Source organism: Dendropsophus ebraccatus, chromosome 12 (assembly GCF_027789765.1).
Source record: "Dendropsophus ebraccatus isolate aDenEbr1 chromosome 12, aDenEbr1.pat, whole genome shotgun sequence".
NCBI lineage: Eukaryota > Metazoa > Chordata > Amphibia > Anura > Hylidae > Dendropsophus > Dendropsophus ebraccatus.
Window position 1 is genome coordinate 90,827,565 of NC_091465.1, and position 16,920 is coordinate 90,844,484.

Sequence of the window (16,920 nt, forward strand, 5' to 3'; positions counted from 1 at the left end):
GGGTGGCTTCTGGCCCGCTGACAGGAGAGGGTAACTGTCCCATGCTGTGTGCCGGGGTAGGGTGGCTTCTGGCCCGCTGACAGGAGAGGGTAACTCCCATGCTGTGTGCCGGGGTAGGGTGGCTTCTGGCCCGCTGACAGGAGAGGGTAACTCCCATGCTGTGTGCCGGGGTAGGGTGGCTTCTGGCCCGCTGACAGGAGAGGGTAACTCACATGCTGTGTGCCGGGGTAGGGTGGCTTCTGGCCCACTGACAGGAGAGGGTAACTGTCCCATGCTGTGTGCCGGGGTAGGGTGGCTTCTGGCCCGCTGACAGGAGAGGGTAACTCCCATGCTGTGTGCCGGGGTAGGGTGGCTTCTGGCCCGCTGACAGGAGAGAGTAACTGTCCCATGCTGTGTGCCGGGGTAGGGTGGCTTCTGGCCCGCTGACAGGAGAGGGTAACTCCCATGCTGTGTGCCAGGGTAGGGTGGCTTCTGGCCCGCTGACAGGAGAGGGTAACTCCCATGCTGTGTGCCAGGGTAGGGTGGCTTCTGGCCCGCTGACAGGAGAGGGTAACTCCCATGCTGTGTGCCGGGGTAGGGTGGCTTCTGGCCTGCTGACAGGAGAGGGTAACTCCCATGCTGTGTGCCGGGGTAGGGTGGCTTCTGGCCTGCTGACAGGAGAGGGTAACTCACATGCTGTGTGTCGGGGTAGGGTGGCTTCTGGCCCGCTGACAGGAGAGGGTAACTCCCATGCTGTGTGCCGGGGTAGGGTGGCTTCTGGCCTGCTGACAGGAGAGGGTAACTCCCATGCTGTGTGCCGGGGTAGGGTGGCTTCTGGCCTGCTGACAGGAGAGGGTAACTCACATGCTGTGTGCCGGGGTAGGGTGGCTTCTGGCCTGCTGACAGGAGAGGGTTTTTCCTCCTCGCCAGGTCTGTCAGGTCTGCTTGGGCTGTCATTTTTTTTTGCACCACAATCTCTTGTTTTTATTAATATAATATATGACAAATCTGCAATCTTTGCGTCGCTCATCGCGCAGGAATAATATATTTTACTAAATCAGACAGTTTGGCACGCTACCATGTATAATATGTTAGTTTTTATTTTTAAAATAGCTGAAAAGGGTGATTGATAGTTTTATTGCAGTGGGGCTATGACTTAACAAAATTGTAAGACATTTTTAAGGGTCCTTTTACACTGAGCGATTTTAAACGACTAACCATAAACGATCGCAAACGAGATTGTTTATCGTTAACCTGAAATCATTCACCATATTACACAGAACGATAATCGTTAGTTACAATCGTTACTATGATCGTTATTGTGATCGTTACTATGATCGTTTACTCCTTCTGATCCCAGAAAAACAATGAACAATGTGCCATTACACTGATCGATTAGTGAAAAAATGCCGAACTTGAGCGAACAAACATGGAATTACAGCGAACGATTAACGATAATTTTAGATCTATATCAACGATCAACGACATACGACCGTTTTTTGATCGCTGCCTGCAATTACACAGAACGATTATCGTTTAAATTCAAACAATTTAATGATTTTTCGCAAGATAATCGTCCCGTGTAATAGGGCCCTGAGTCTACCTAGGGGACTATAACATACAATCATTAGATTGCACATACTAGTCATTCCCTTATGTTCTCAGCAGCGGCACACAATGGGGAAGATTCTATCTTCCTGCAATGTTAGGACAGATAATAACTGGCAGTAAAGAGTTAATCATCCACCTATAAGGCCTATGCTGACCTTTAGCCTCCCTGTGTGTTTCTGTCCTGTGGGACAGGTGGTGGTGAGGATAGCAGGCTCAGGCCTATGTGTGTCCTATAGGACAGGTGGTGGTGAGGATAGCAGGCTCAGGCCTATGTGTGTCCTGTAGGACAGGTGGTGGTGAGGAGAGCAGGCTCAGGCCTATGTGTGTCCTGTAGGACAGGTGGTAGGAGGAGAGCAGGCTCAGGCCTATGTGTGTCCTGTAGGACAGGTGGTAGGAGGAGAGCAGGCTCAGGCCTATGTGTGTCCTGTAGGACAGGTGGTAGGAGGAGAGCAGGCTCAGGCCTATGTGTGTCCTATAAGACAGGTGGTGGTGAGGATAGCAGGCTCAGGCCTATGTGTGTCCTGTAGGACAGGTGGTGGTGAGGATAGCAGGCTCAGGCCTATGTGTGTCCTGTAGGACAGGTGGTAGGAGGAGAGCAGGCTCAGGCCTATGTGTGTCCTGTGGGACAGGTGGTAGGAGGAGAGCAGGCTCAGGCCTATGTGTGTCCTTCTGTGGGACAGGTGGTAGGAGGAGAGCAGGCTCAGGCCTATGTGTGTCCTGTGGGACAGGTGGTAGGAGAGCAGGCTCAGGCCTATGTGTGTCCTGTAGGGCAGGTGGTAGCAGGAGAGCAGGCTCAGGCCTATGTGTGTCCTGTAGGACAGGTGGTAGTAGGAGAGCAGGCTCAGGCCTATGTGTGTCCTGTAGGACAGGTGGTAGGAGGAGAGCAGGCTCAGGCCTATGTGTGTCCTGTGGGACAGGTGGTAGGAGGAGAGCAGGCTCAGGCCTATGTGTGTCCTGTAGGACAGGTGGTAGGATAGGAGCAGGCTCAGGCCTATGTGTGTCCTGTAGGACAGGTGGTAGGAGGAGAGCAGGCTCAGGCCTGTGTGTGTCCTGTAGGACAGGTGGTAGTAGGAGAGCAGGCTCAGGCCTATGTGTGTCCTGTAGGACAGGTGGTAGAAGGAGAGCAGGCTCAGGCCTATGTGTGTCCTGTAGGACAGGTGGTAAGAGGAGAGCAGGCTCAGGCCTATGTGTGTCCTGTGGGACCAGTGGTAGGAGGAGAGCAGGCTCAGGCCTATGTGTGTCCTGTAGGACAGGTGGTAGGAGGAGAGCAGGCTCAGGCCTATGTGTGTCCTGTAGGACAGGTGGTAGGAGGAGAGCAGGCTCAGGCCTATGTGTGTCCTGTAGGACAGGTGGTATGAGGAGAGCAGGCTCAGGCCCATGTGTGTCCTGTAGGACAGGTGGTAGGAGGAGAGCAGGCTCAGGCCTATGTGTGTCCTGTAGGACAGGTGGTAGGAGGAGAGCAGGCTCAGGCCTATGTGTGTCCTGTAGGACAGGTGGTAGGAGAGCAGGCTCCGGCCTACGTGTGTCCTGTAGGACAGGTGGTAGGAGGAGAGCAGGCTCAGGCCTATGTGTGTCCTGTAGGACAGGTGGTAGGAGGAGAGCAGGCTCAGGCCTATGTGTGTCCTGTAGGACAGGTGGTAGGAGGAGAGCAGGCTCAGGCCTATGTGTGTCCTTCTGTGGGACAGGTGGTAGGAGGAGAGCAGGCTCAGGCCTATGTGTGTCCTGTAGGACAGGTGGTAGGAGGAGAGCAGGCTCAGGCCTATGTGTGTCCTGTAGGACAGGTGGTAGGAGGAGAGCAGGCTCAGGCCTATGTGTGTCCTGTAGGACAGGTGGTAGGAGGAGAGCAGGCTCAGGCCTGTGTGTGTCCTGTGGGACAAGTGGTAGGAGGAGAGCAGGCTCAGGCCTATGTGTGTCCTGTAGGACAAGTGGTAGGTGGAGAGGGAGAGTTTGTATGTATATTGTTTTCTATTCTGCTTTGTTGTACGGGGTGGAGATTGTAGGTTACTTGTTGAAGAGCTCAGCTTCTGGCTGCTTGGACAGGACACGGCTCGCCTGGTGTATGAGTCTCTTTACTCTTTAAGGAGGTAAGCTAGTTGCATCGGCCTTAAGGCTGAGCCACGATATAACCCTATTCCAGTAAATCACCAGATATTACAGCCACCCTTATGTGGACCACATGGTCATTTGGGATAACGCCAGAATACGTGTTTTTTTAATATCTAAGACTACTAGGGACGACAACCAGTAGAAGTCTTGTAAAAGACAGGATTGGGCCTCAATCCTGATCGTCTAAAACATCTCACCGCTGTAAGGTGGCCTCATGCCAGGATGGAGCTCTGGGCTTTCCGTACACTGTACTCCACCCTCAACATGGCATATAATAAGCCTATGCCCTGGGCTTACCATACACTCTACTCCGGCCTCTCCATGGCGTATAATAAGCCTATGCCCTGGGCTTACCATACACTGTACTCCAGCCTCCCTATGGCGTATAATGAGCCTATGCTCTGGGCTTACCGTACACTGTACTCCAGCCTCCCTATGGCATATAATGAGCCTATGCTCTGGGCTTACCGTACACTGTACTCCAGCCTCCCTATGGCCTATAATAGGCCTATGCTCTGGGCTTACCGTACACTGTACTCCGGCCTCTCCATGGCATATAATAAGCCTATGCTCTGGGTGTACCATACACTGTACTCCGGCCTCTCCATGGCATATAATAAGCCTATGCTCTGGGTGTACCATACACTGTACTCCGGCCTCTCCATGGCATATAATAAGCCTATGCTCTGGGTGTACCATACACTGTACTCCGGCCTCTCCATGGCATATAATAAGCCTATGCTCTGGGTGTACCATACACTGTACTCCAGCCTCCCTATGGCGTATAATGAGCCTATGCTCTAGGCTTACCATACACTGTACTCCGCCCTCTCCATGGCATATAATAAGCCTATGCTCTGGGGTACCGTACATGCAAATATAATAATAACCACCTGGGTGGAGTGCACGACCAAGTAGCGGCAGCCGCTTCCCCCCCGTTGGGGGTACAGGCAGAAAGACACATTTGGCCAGCTCTCCTCCAACACCATTCACAGTGGGCAGAAGCACATTTTTTGTGTGTGTTTTGGTGTGTTTGCAATTTCAGCCATAGCAACGTGCTGGTTCCAAGTGTGAATGGTGAACTCTTATGTGGACCTAATGGCCACTTGATATACATCGGAATATGTCATTTTTACTCTAAAACCTCAGATTCCTCACCTATGGTCCCAGAAGGGCAGGCTGTGTCTCGGTCTGGACCATTGTGTCTCGGTCTGGACCACCTATGATTGACAGCCTGACGATTGGCAGGTTCCTACTGATGGGCTGAGGCTTTTCAGATTCGGTGGCAAACACATTTTTTGCTATTAACAGCAGAATCCACTAAGAGAACCTCCCTGAGAGCCAGCCAAGGAGATTTTCTATCCTGGTGTGAGAACAATCAGACTTCTCCCATATCTCCCTGAATCAAGGTGAACCTACAAGGATGGGTCCAGGATGGGATGGAGAAAGGGCTGAATCCAGAAAGGAACAGGGGTTGGAAATCCTTAAAAGCCACTCAATCTAGATGTATAAGGCAGACTCTCTGTGTGTTACCAAGAGGTGATCTTCCAAGTACCAGAATCTATTAAGGCCCGTACCACAAGGCCAACGTCTACATCCTGGGTGGAGGAGATGTGCATGCCCATTGGTCAGATATGCAGACCTGCATTGTGGTCTTATTCTTCTGGAAGTTAGAACCTCTAGGCAGCCAGCCTTAGTAAAGCGGTTCTCATGGCTGCTGTAGGATTCTCCCATCCTTGCTATGATCTTGCTAGATCCCCATTATGTGCTGCTGCTTAGGACGTAAGGGAAGGGAGAATTTTATACTCACCTTAAATTCTCTTTCCTGTAGTCCGAAGCAGCAGCACAAACTAACCGTACGTATAAAAGTTCATGCATCATACCCTGAGTGTACACAGGGAGGCTAGAGGTCAGCATAGGCCTTATAGGTGTGGAATTAACTCTTTATTGCTTGTTACCATCTGTCCTATCATTGCAGGAAGATAGAATCTCCCCAATATGTGCTGCTGCTTTGGATGCAAGGGAAAGAGAATTTACGGTGAGTAGAAATCACACTATACTTAGGCGTAGCATAGCATTGATCAGTATTATTGGCGATCTTCCCATAGAGTTAGCCCGAGTCAGACTCTATCAGATGATGGTACCACTGCGAAGTATGTATTTTACCTCCCACAGTCAAACTGATTGGGACCCCTGCAAACAAGCTGTGGGGGCCCCAAACAGCCCAGTGACAGCGCTGCTCCTGACAGTAAAATGCTGTGGCACTGAAGAGGTTAATAGCAGGCAACCACGCTACCATGGCAGCCCATCATTAACAATGAGGACCTGGCTACTATCATGCTCTATAAAGTGAGCTCAGCATGATGACGATGCAGGAACTCCCTGCTTATTTTTTAAATTCAGAATTGTATTAACTTCTAAACAAATATAACAAAAGCAGCAGGTATGGCGTGGACAATGAGCACCATTAACATTGTGACGTGTTGTGGTCACGAGAATAGACTCCTGTTGCGGCAAGGTTCTCAAAGGCATCAATGTACAGTAGGGCCTGAGCCCCAACAAGCAAGAAAACCAAAAGGGAAAAGAAGGGGAGCTGGATCCCAATAATATCATGTCCGGAAGCAGCTAGACAGGTCATATAACTGAGCTGTCAAGTCCTCTATACCCGGTGCGTCCTCAACTTTAAGGACATTGCCATAAAGCGGGCATACGGCCCTCGTAGCAGGAGTGGCGATATGTCTCGAGTGGTATTTCTGAGATGTGCCAGGGTGAAAGGTACCTGGTCATCTGTGAAGGTAGAGGCTCACCACCACACCTCTTTCCAGAGAGGGCCTTCCTCACCGCAGCTCCTCCAGAGAGGGCCTTCCTCACCGCAGCTCCTCCAGAGAGGGCCTTCCTCACCGCAGCTCCTCCAGAGAGGGCCTTCCTCACCGCAGCTCCTCCAGAGAGGGCCTTCCTCACCGCAGCTCCTCCAGAGAGGGCCTTCCTCACCGCAGCTCCTCCAGAGAGGGCCTTCCTCACCGCAGCTCTTCCAGAGAGGGCCTTCCTCACCGCAGCTCTTCCAGAGAGGGCCTTCCTCACCGCAGCTCTTCCAGAGAGGGCCTTCCTCACCGCAGCTCCTCCAGAGAGGGCCTTCCTCACCGCAGCTCCTCCAGAGAGGGCCTTCCTAGGAATTTCTTGCACACTGGAAAAAGAGTGAGTAAGAAGGAGCAAACTTGAAATCTGAGCTGAAGAAGAAGAAGCCCATGACCACTTCCCAGGCGGACAGGTATGGAAAGCCTGACATGGTGTATAGAAGAGAAAAGTTGTGGTAACCCCCGGATGGTGTTGTAGTGGTGGGGCGGCCGGTCACTTGCTAGATGGAAGTGTGACACCACTCCTTGTGGTGGATGGCTGAGATACAGCTGGACCTTAGGGTTTTGTCACGTGCTGCCAGTGCCAGGTGGGCACACAGGTGTGATGGCATGCCTGCTTTTAGAGTGTAAGGCTGGTTGTACCCTTTTCCCCTGTGGTCAGTGTCCTGGCGGGTCCCTTGGGATAGTGTTGTCAGAGTGGTATAATGACCCTCCCGAATAGTAGTAGGACCCAACACCCACAGAAAGGGGAGAGGTCCCAAGGTTGCGGTGTAAGTGCTGTGCAGGTGGTGATGAATAATTACAGACTCAGTGGATAACGTTGACTTTGTTACTTCTTGTAAATGTGCAGCAGGTAAAACAACGAATCTTGATAGATTCCCAATAGAGTCCCAATAAATACACGAACATAGAACCACCAGATCTGTGTGATAAGTGCTGAGTAGGATGTAGAGTTGATAAAGTTGTACTGAGGTAGCAGAGTAGAGAGGAGGATGCCGTGAGAGTCTCAACCCAAGTAGTAATGTGCTCTGCCGGGAGGTTGGAGTGTTGAGAAGAATACTTGTAGAATAAGAAGAAGAAGAAGAAACAACCTGTGCCTGTGTTTTGACCTTTCTATAGTCTTCACACCACCTGATGCCCACTAGCATTGGCTGAACCGTACCAATGGGTGACACAGGCCCCAGACCTTGTTACCTGGGATGAGCGGAATGGTTAGGATTTCCTAAGGAAACCCACGCTGTGAGATGGAGTTCATAAACTTTACGTAACTTGGCTCCACCCGAATCCGTTCCTAGCTCTTTGGCTCTTTTGTGGATATTGTCCCACACTGCAGTTACTCCTAGTCCTCAGTGTGGGTTGAGGTTATCTGTTGGCTAGTCCTCTCTTGAAGGGTTTAACAGTGCATCACACAGCTTGTTTGATGCTTTAAGAAAGAGGTTTGTAAAGGGACTCTGTCCCGTGTCTTACCCATGCGGGGTACTGACTAACTCGTGAACTCCTCCCCTTCCCGTCCAGCGTGTGAGGTGCGTTGCAGTTGGGTGGAAAGAGTGCAACAGAAGAGGGGAAAGAAGAGAGGCGCTAGGACAGAAGAATCTGGTACATCCACATACAAATAACCCTTGAGATACTTCAGCCGTGCAGCTTCCATACTTTAGTTACACAATACAGCCAAATCTAGCGGTCATCTCTAGTAATACTGTAGCTGCAATAAGACCACACAAAAGTACAGACTTTTACCAAGGGTGGAAATAGGAGCAACACCCGTAGTGGGGCAGCACAAAGTGATGTATCGGGACCAAGCCCAATGGTGACCCATAGGATAGTCTGCCCCCCAAATGTCCCATATAGTAGCCAGCCCTCCCTGTAGTGTCCCATGTAGTAGCCAACGCTCCCCAATAGTCTCTTATATAGTAGCCAGCCCTCCCCATAGTCTCTTATATAGTAGCCAGCCCTCCCCATAGTCTCTTATATAGTAGCCAGCCCTCCTCCATAGTCTCTTATATAGTAGCCAGCCCTCCCCCATAGTCTCTTATATAGTAGCCAGCCCTCCCCCATAGTGTCTTATATAGTAGCCAGCCCTCCCCTATAGTGTCTTATATAGTAGCCAGCCCTCCCTAATAGTCTCATATAGTAGCCAGCCCTCCCCCATAGTCTCATATAGTAGCCAGCCCTCCCCCATAGTCTCCTATAGTAGCCAGCCCTCCCCATAGTCTCTTATATAGTAGCCAGCCCTCCCCATAGTCTCTTATATAGTAGCCAGCCCTCCCAATAGTCTCTTATATAGTAGCCAGCCCTCCCCCATAGTCTCTTATATAGTAGCCAGCCCTCCCAATAGTGTCTTATATAGTAGCCAGCCCTCCCCCATAGTCTCTTTTATATAGTAGCCAGCCCTCCCCAATAGTATTATATAGAAATCAGCCCTCCCCATAGTCTTAGGGTATGTTTACACTGAGTAATTAAGGCGTAATTTTGACAGAACTTTCTGCCGCCTGTCTCGGTGTGTCATAGCCCGTTTATGGGAGAGTGCGTGCTCCTCCGCAGCCACCACTCTCTGCTCAAAGATTTGACGTGTTCTTATCGCTTATCACACGTGTGTACTATGGATGACTGTATCTCTGCCATCACGCTTGTGTACTATGAATGACTGGGTGCCATCACACGTATGTACTATGGATGAGTGTGTGCTATTACGTGTGTGTACTATGGATGACTGGGTGCTTTCACAAGTGTGTACTATGGATGAGTGGGTGCTATAACGTGTGTGTACTATGGATGAGTGGGTGCTATAACGTGTGTGTACTATGGATGACTGGGTGCCATCACACCCAGAGATTTACAAGCTTTTGTGAGCCAGGCAGTGTGTATACACTGTATAAGCTGCTGTGAGACAGGCAGGGTGTATACACTGGATAAGCTGTTGTGAGACAGGCAGTGTGTATACACAGTGTAAGCACAAACCAAAAAGACAGAAATGGCTGCACATCGCACCCATGGCTGACACGAAAGCTTATTCAGCTACATTTAAAACCAACATCAGAAGTTAGTATATAATTTGGCCAAACCATATTGCCTCATGTACCACGTGCAGGTCTTCTGATACACATGAGTCCCTAACCAAAAAACATCACTGTGCCAGTCAGTAACCACAATCCCCGCAAAACGTGCGCAAACAGAGAAAGGGGGCCACAGAATGGCCCTGCAATCCCGTTGTCACAGGACCAGACCCTAAAGGGCCCCCCCGGACCCCGCAGGCGCCACCGGCGGAAAAAGTGGACGCCAAGCAACACAAGTGTGAACAAGCTCTTACCTCTCTCTCCATTCCTCTGCAGGTAGAATGGGAGAATACTAGGAGATCCTCCCCTTATGTACACAGGTGCTTCCTGCTAATTTGGATCACATGGGTCTTACACAGCACGAGTGCTAGCCACAATAAAAAAAGGGACAGAGTACATAAAATATGCACAAGCAAAAAAGACAGAAATGGCTGCACATCGCACCCATGGCTGACACGAAAGCTTATTCAGCTATATTTAAAACCAACGTCAGAAGTTAGTATATAATTTGGCCAAACCATATTGCCTCATGTACCACGTGCAGGTCTTCTGATACACATGAGTCCCTAACCAAAAAACATCACTGTGCCGGTCAGTGACCACAATCCCCGCAAAACGTGCGTAAGCAGAGAAGGGGGGCCACGGAATGGCCCTGCAACACCATTGTGTGTATACCCACTGATGGTGTATACAGCTGTATACTGTGTGTGTGGTATAATAGCTGTTATCTTGCTACTACTGATTTGTGTGGTCTGCCTCCAGTGAAGGCAGCCCTTTATTTCTATTGTTGTAAAAACAATTTTATATCCGGCATACGGCTGTATACTGTTAGTGTGGGATAAATTAAAAACTATCTGGTACAGCTAAATTGTATTGAAAAAAGTTAAACAGCTATTACAATGGGTAGCGCAAAGCGAAGAGGACAGGGATGCGGAAATGCTGCTGGGGTTTCAAGCTGCAGTGAAGTGTTTGGGGATACAGCGCGTGCTTCAGAGGGACGTCCAGTATCGCACGCATCCACCATCCCTGGCTTTATAGGACAGTTGGGCAGGGGGCGGGGTACACAACTGTCAAGGCCTGATCAGCGTGACCAAGTGTTACGATGGATGGCGGAGAGTGCTTCCAGTCATTTATCCACTCACTCCGGTCTCGAGGCTAGCCAATAGTCTGACACTCATGTCTCCAAACCTGCATCATTAGTCCATCATAGTCATCCCACCATTGCCCACTCCAAGGAGCTCTTTTCGGGGCCTTTTCCCCAATTAGTCAGTGTTCAAATACTTGATGAATCCCAGGATCTACCTGAGGATTATATCTGTAGCGATGCACAAAATCTGGAGCATTCGCCATGTCCAATTGATTTGGCTGTTGTGGACCAGCAACCTCAAGTCGTGAGGAGTAAGGATGAGGAGACCCAATTGCCGTTAAGCCAAACAGTTGACATGCCCAGTGTGCAGGAGAAGTAGCAGAGTGAGGAGATGGAAGAGGAGAGGCTGGACGATGAAGCGAACGACCCGACCGGGCAAAGGGTGATGTCCAGTGGGGAAAGTAGTGAAGGTGTGGAGGCCCGCGCAGCACCAAAAAAGGCGCAAAGAAGCATAGGGATGTCCTGAGGTAGAGGACAGACGAGTCAGCGGAGGCAGACCAGAGTCACCAGGGCCGAAGCTTTCCCCCGAAGCAGCCAGTCACGTCAAGCTCCCTCCTTGAGGTCACACAGTTCTTTGGTGTGGAGGTTTTTTAATGTTTGTGCAGATGACAAGCTGAGCGCGGTGTGCGCGCTATGTAACTCCAAACTGAGTAGAGGCTTGGAGAAGAGCAACTTGACCACCTCACCCATGCGGCGTCACCTGGAAGCAAAGCACTGGGCTCAGTGGGAAAAAGCAAACGCAGGAGAACCTGCGCCCGGCATTGCCACTGCTGACTCTTCCCCTGTTTCGCTGCTACAGTCCAGACCACCAGCCAGGACACCGCCATCTGCCTGTGCTTCGGTTGCTTTGGTGCCTTCTTCACCTTCCCCTTTGCCTGCGTCTGCTCCTTCACCTGCACTGTCATGCGCCTCTTCAGTGCAATTGTCTCTCAGTCAGGCATTTGATCGCAGGTGTAAGTACACCTCTACTCACCCCTCTGCCCAAACAAACTGCCACATCTACAAATTGCTGGCCATGGAGATGTTGCCGTTTAGGCTTGTGGAGACGCAAGCCTTCCGTGACCTGATGGCAGCTGGCGTATCTCGGTGTTCCGTCCCTGGCCGCCACTGCTTTTCCAGGTGTGCCTTCCCCGCCTTGCACCAGCACGTGTCCCGTATAATAGGGCGGGCCCTGAGTTACGCCGTTAGCGCAAAGGTCCACTTGACCACCGACCCATGGACAAGCGCTTGCGGTCAGGGACGCTATATCTCACTGACAGCACACTGGGTGAATGTTGTGGAGGCGAGTACCAGGTCTCAGACAGGAACAGCCTCCCTCCTCCCCCCGCCTAAGATTACCAGCATGGGCTCTGACAACCAACCCCTACCTCTCCTCCTCCTCCTCTGTAAAATCCTCCTCATCGATGAGCTGGAAACGCTGCAGCACTGGCGTGGAGAGACGTCAGCAGGCTGTGCTCAAGCTTATCAGCCTGGGTGATAAGAAGCTCAGCACCCCAGAGGTCAAGGATACCATCTTGCAGCAGGCAGAAATTTGCCTGGGCATGGTCGTGTGTGATAATGGCCGTAACTGGGTGGCAGCTCTGGAGCTTGGAGAACTCCAACACGTTCCATACCTGGCCCACGTTTTTAATTTGGTGGTGCAGCGCTTTCTAAAGACCTACCCCGACCTGCCGGAGCTACTGGTGAGAGTATGGTGCTTGTGCGCCCACTTTCGGAAGTCCACCGTGGCGGCTGCTAGCCTTAAAAAGCTACTGAAATACCTGCTTTTGCCCAAATACCGGCTGTTGTGTGATGTCCCCACTGGTTGGAATTCCACATATCATATGTTGTCCAGGGTGTGTGAGCAGCAGAGAGCTCTCATGGAATACCAGCTACAAAACCAACGGGGGCCTTCAACTCTTTTCCAACTATAAGTGGCCATGGATGGCAGACTTATGCAAAGTTATAAGGTTATTTGAGGAGTCCACCAAGAGGGTCAGCTGCGACGATGCCATAGTGAGTGTAACCATCCCACTCCTATGCGTTGTTAAAGAATCCCTCATCACCATTAGGGAGAACGCCTTGGACGCACAGGAGGCCGGGATAGGAGGAGACATGACTGAGCTAGACAGTCACACTACACTACTGTCCGCTTCTCAAGGTCGATTCCTGGAGGAAGAAGAGGAGGAGGCTGTTGGCCACACTGTCGGCGAGGCTAGCAGTGCAGTTGTGTGTGTCCCATTGGTCCAGGGAGGATGGGGCAAAGAGGAGGAGGAAATATTGAGCGATCCTTCTGGTGGGGGCAGCGATGTGATGCCAATTCACAGCCTGACACACATGGCTGAATTTATGTTGGGCTGCTTTTGCAATATTGGGCCCCGGTACAAAGATAATGTCTCATCATTCATTCCAGTAGAGGAGAGGACCACCAGACTACTTGAGTACCAGAGAGAAATGCTGCAGAATATGATGGAGATATTTCCACCTTCCATTGCTGGTTTGCAGAGAAGAGAGTTCCTCCCAAAGCCGGACAACATCCATCTGGTTCACGGCCGCCAGGGGAACAATCTCCAAAGTATGGAACACGTTCATGGCACCCCCTCGCCAAAGTACCATCAGTGCAGGACCTAGTACAAACAGGAGGGACAAGTATCGGCAGATGTTGCGGGCAATGGCGTAGCCACCGTGGTCGCGGGGGTCACCGCCGCGACCGGGCCCGCCACAAGGGGGGCCCGCGGGGCCCCCCGATCAATCACTCTTGTGACCGCAAGCATTGTTTTGCTTGCGGTCACAAGAGACTGGCTCCGTCTTCCCCCGGCTTCTGCGCGGCTGCCGGGGGTGTCGCGTCTTACCCCCGTCAGCGCGCGCATCCCAGAACTCCCTGCGCGCCTTGGGCCCTGACTTCCGGTTTCCGGCGCGCAGGGAGTTCTGGGATGCGCGCGCTGCCGGGGATAAGACGCGACACCCCCGGCAGCCGCGCAGCAGCCGGGGACAGACCGAAGGCGAAGGAGTGAGGATCAACGTGGGAGCGCGATGTCAGGTGAGTTAAGTTTTGTTTTTTTATCAGCCTGTACGGGTGGGGGGAAAGGAGGGGGGCATCTATGAGGGTGGGGGGAAAGGAGGGGGGCATCTATGAGGGTGGGGGGAAAGGAGGGGGGCATCTATGAGGGTGGGGGGAAAGGAGGGGGGCATCTATGAGGGTGGGGGGGAAAGGAGGGGGGCATCTATGAGGGTGGGGGGAAAGAGGGGGCCATCTATGAGGGTGGGGGGAAAGGAGGGGGCCATCTATGAGGGTGGGGGGAAAGGAGGGGGGCATCTATGAGGGTGGGGGGAAAGGAGGGGGCATCTATGAGGGTGGGGGCATCTATGAGGGTGGGGGGAAAGGAGGGGGGCATCTGTGAGGGTGGGGGGAAAGGAGGGGGGCATCTATGAGGGTGGGGGGAAAGGAGGGGGGCATCTATGAGGGTGGGGGGAAAGGAGGGGGCCATCTATGAGGGTGGGGGGAAAGGAGGGGGCCATCTATGAGGGTGGGGGGAAAGGAGGGGGGCATCTATGAGGGTGGGGGGGAAGGAGGGGGGCATCTATGAGGGTGGGGGGGAAGGAGGGGGGCATCTATGAGGGTGAGGGGGGCATCTATGAGGGAGGGGGGCCATCTATGAGGGTGGGGGGAAGGAGGGGGCCATCTATGAGGGTGGGGGGGAAAGAGGGGGGCATCTATGAGGGTGGGGGGGGGGGGAAGGGGACCATCTATAAGGGGGGGGGGAAGGGGACCATCTATAAGGGAGGGAGGAAGGGGACCATCTATAAGGGAGGGAGGAAGGGGACCATCTATAAAGGGGGGGAAAGGGGACCATCTATAAGGGAGGGGGGGGAAAGGGGACCATCTATAAGGGAGGGGGGGGGGGAAGGGGACCATCTATAAGGGAGGGTGGGGGGAGAGGGGGCCATTCATAAGGGAGGGAGAGGAGAGAGGGGGCCATCTATAAGGGAGGGAGAGGAGAGAGGGGGCCATCTATAAGGGAGGGGGTAGAGGGGGCCATCTATAAGGGAGGGGGTAGAGGGGGCCATCTATTTGGGGGGGGCAACATAGGGGGAGAGGGAATACACAGAGGGGGGCATATATTAGGAGGTCACATAGAGTCAGGGCTACCCACTATATGAGGGTGTAAAGGGGACAGTACAGATGTGTAGAGAGATGGAGATGGTGTCAGAGTGTGGAGTCTAATATGTCTGTCTGGCAGATTCTGTGGATTCGTGGCTTGGAGAAGTTCTCATAACGGCCCAGGACAGATGGAGAAGAAGATGAAAAGGGAAGAACTCCGATCAGAAAAGACGTCTCCTGTGAGTCACCTGATATAACTGCACTGTAATGTATATGGTGTATAGAGCCTGTGTAGAGCTGGGGCCACCTCTATATGACTGGATGAGGTGATTTAGTATACTGGATTTGGTCAGTAACAATATGGTGGTGATGGTAGTGGTTGTGGTGTGGCAGTAATGTTTCCTCCCTATATACTGGTATTACTGGTAATATTGGTCTCAGTATACAGGATTTGGTCGGTAACAGTATGGCGGTAATAGGTAATATCTGTCTTGGTGTGTGTGTGTGTGTATATATATATATATATATATATATATATATATATATATATATATATATATATATATATATTATATATATATACAGTGGTACCTTGGTTTAAGAGTAACTTCGTTTAAGAGCGTTTTGGTTTAAGAGCTCACAGTTTTTCAAAATTGTGACTTGGTTTAAGAGCATTGCTTTGGTTTAAGAACTTCTTGTATTGGGTGGGAGCGCGAGTGGAGAAGGGGCATGGTCTGCATAGCGGGGTCTACAGCCCTGTACTCTAAACACCTTCCAAATCATAGCAGATCCCCTTCAGGCTGGGGCTTACATCAGGGGACAGGACTGTGTGTGGGGGGGTAATCTCTCCATAGCTGTAACCCCTCTCTCCCCGGGCAGAGAGCGCTGCATGTATGTGCCCACATCTGTACTGCTCATTCCTTCATGCTCCCTGCAGTCTCTGTCAGCCCTTGTGTTTCCCATTCTCTCCATTACTGTACAGTACAGAATAATAAATATATTTGGGGTGTGGAACCAATTGTCTGCATTTACATGATTTCTTATAGGAAAATTTGCTTTGGTTTAAGAGTGGATTTGGATTACAAGCACGGTCCTGGAACGAATTATGCTCATAATCCAAGGCACCACTGTGTGTGTATATATATATATATATATATATATATAGATATATATATATATATATATATATATACACACACACACACACACAACAATAGCATCACTTGGTCGTGAAAGGAGGGGGGGGCCCAAGTTGGCCTCTCGCACCAGGGCCCAGGAGACATTAGCTACGCCCCTGGTTGCGGGAGTACCTGTCCGACCACAACCCTGTCCTCCCCGATCCCTTGGTGCCCTACACGTGTTGGGTCTCCAAGTTGGACACGTGGCTTGAACTCTTATTATACGCCTTCGAGGTGCTGGCCTGCCCTGCCGCCAGCGTTCTGTCTGAAAGAGTCTAAAGCGCAGCTGGGGGCATCATCGCAGGTAAGCACAGCTGCCTGTCAACTGATCGCTGACCGGCTGACGCTCATCAAATTAAACGCCCAATGGATAGAGCCAGACTTTGCTTCTGCACCAGTTGAAAGCCTCGAGAAGTGAAGTTGTATGTTTCAGTATGTTTCTAGGTAATTTCCTCCTCTTCCTCCTCCTACCATAGAAATGGGCCATTTAAAAAAAAAAATATCAAGGCTCACCTGAAGGGCCATGTTCACAAGTTTTTTTGAGGCTTAACCTTATGGACCAAAGTTCATAGGCCTCTATACAATTTTTTGAGGGCTCCCCTCTTGGGCCTCAAGCTAACTTTTCCAGGGCTAACTTCATGGGCCTCAAGCTAGTTTTTTCAGGGCTCACCTAATGGACCTTGTGAGAAGATACTATTTGTCATTTTAGAGGACAGATACGTGTCACCGAGGTGCCAGGCCTTGGTGAAGTGAACCGGTAACTTTAGACAGTAACTGTAGGTTATTATCATTTTTATTCAATGCATCAGCTGTTTCCACAGCTGATCTGGGTCCGGCTTTACTGGAGCAGTCAAAGTGACGGGTGGGACGACTGCTCCAACGTATTCCAGGCTTTTCCATTGCCTCAAAA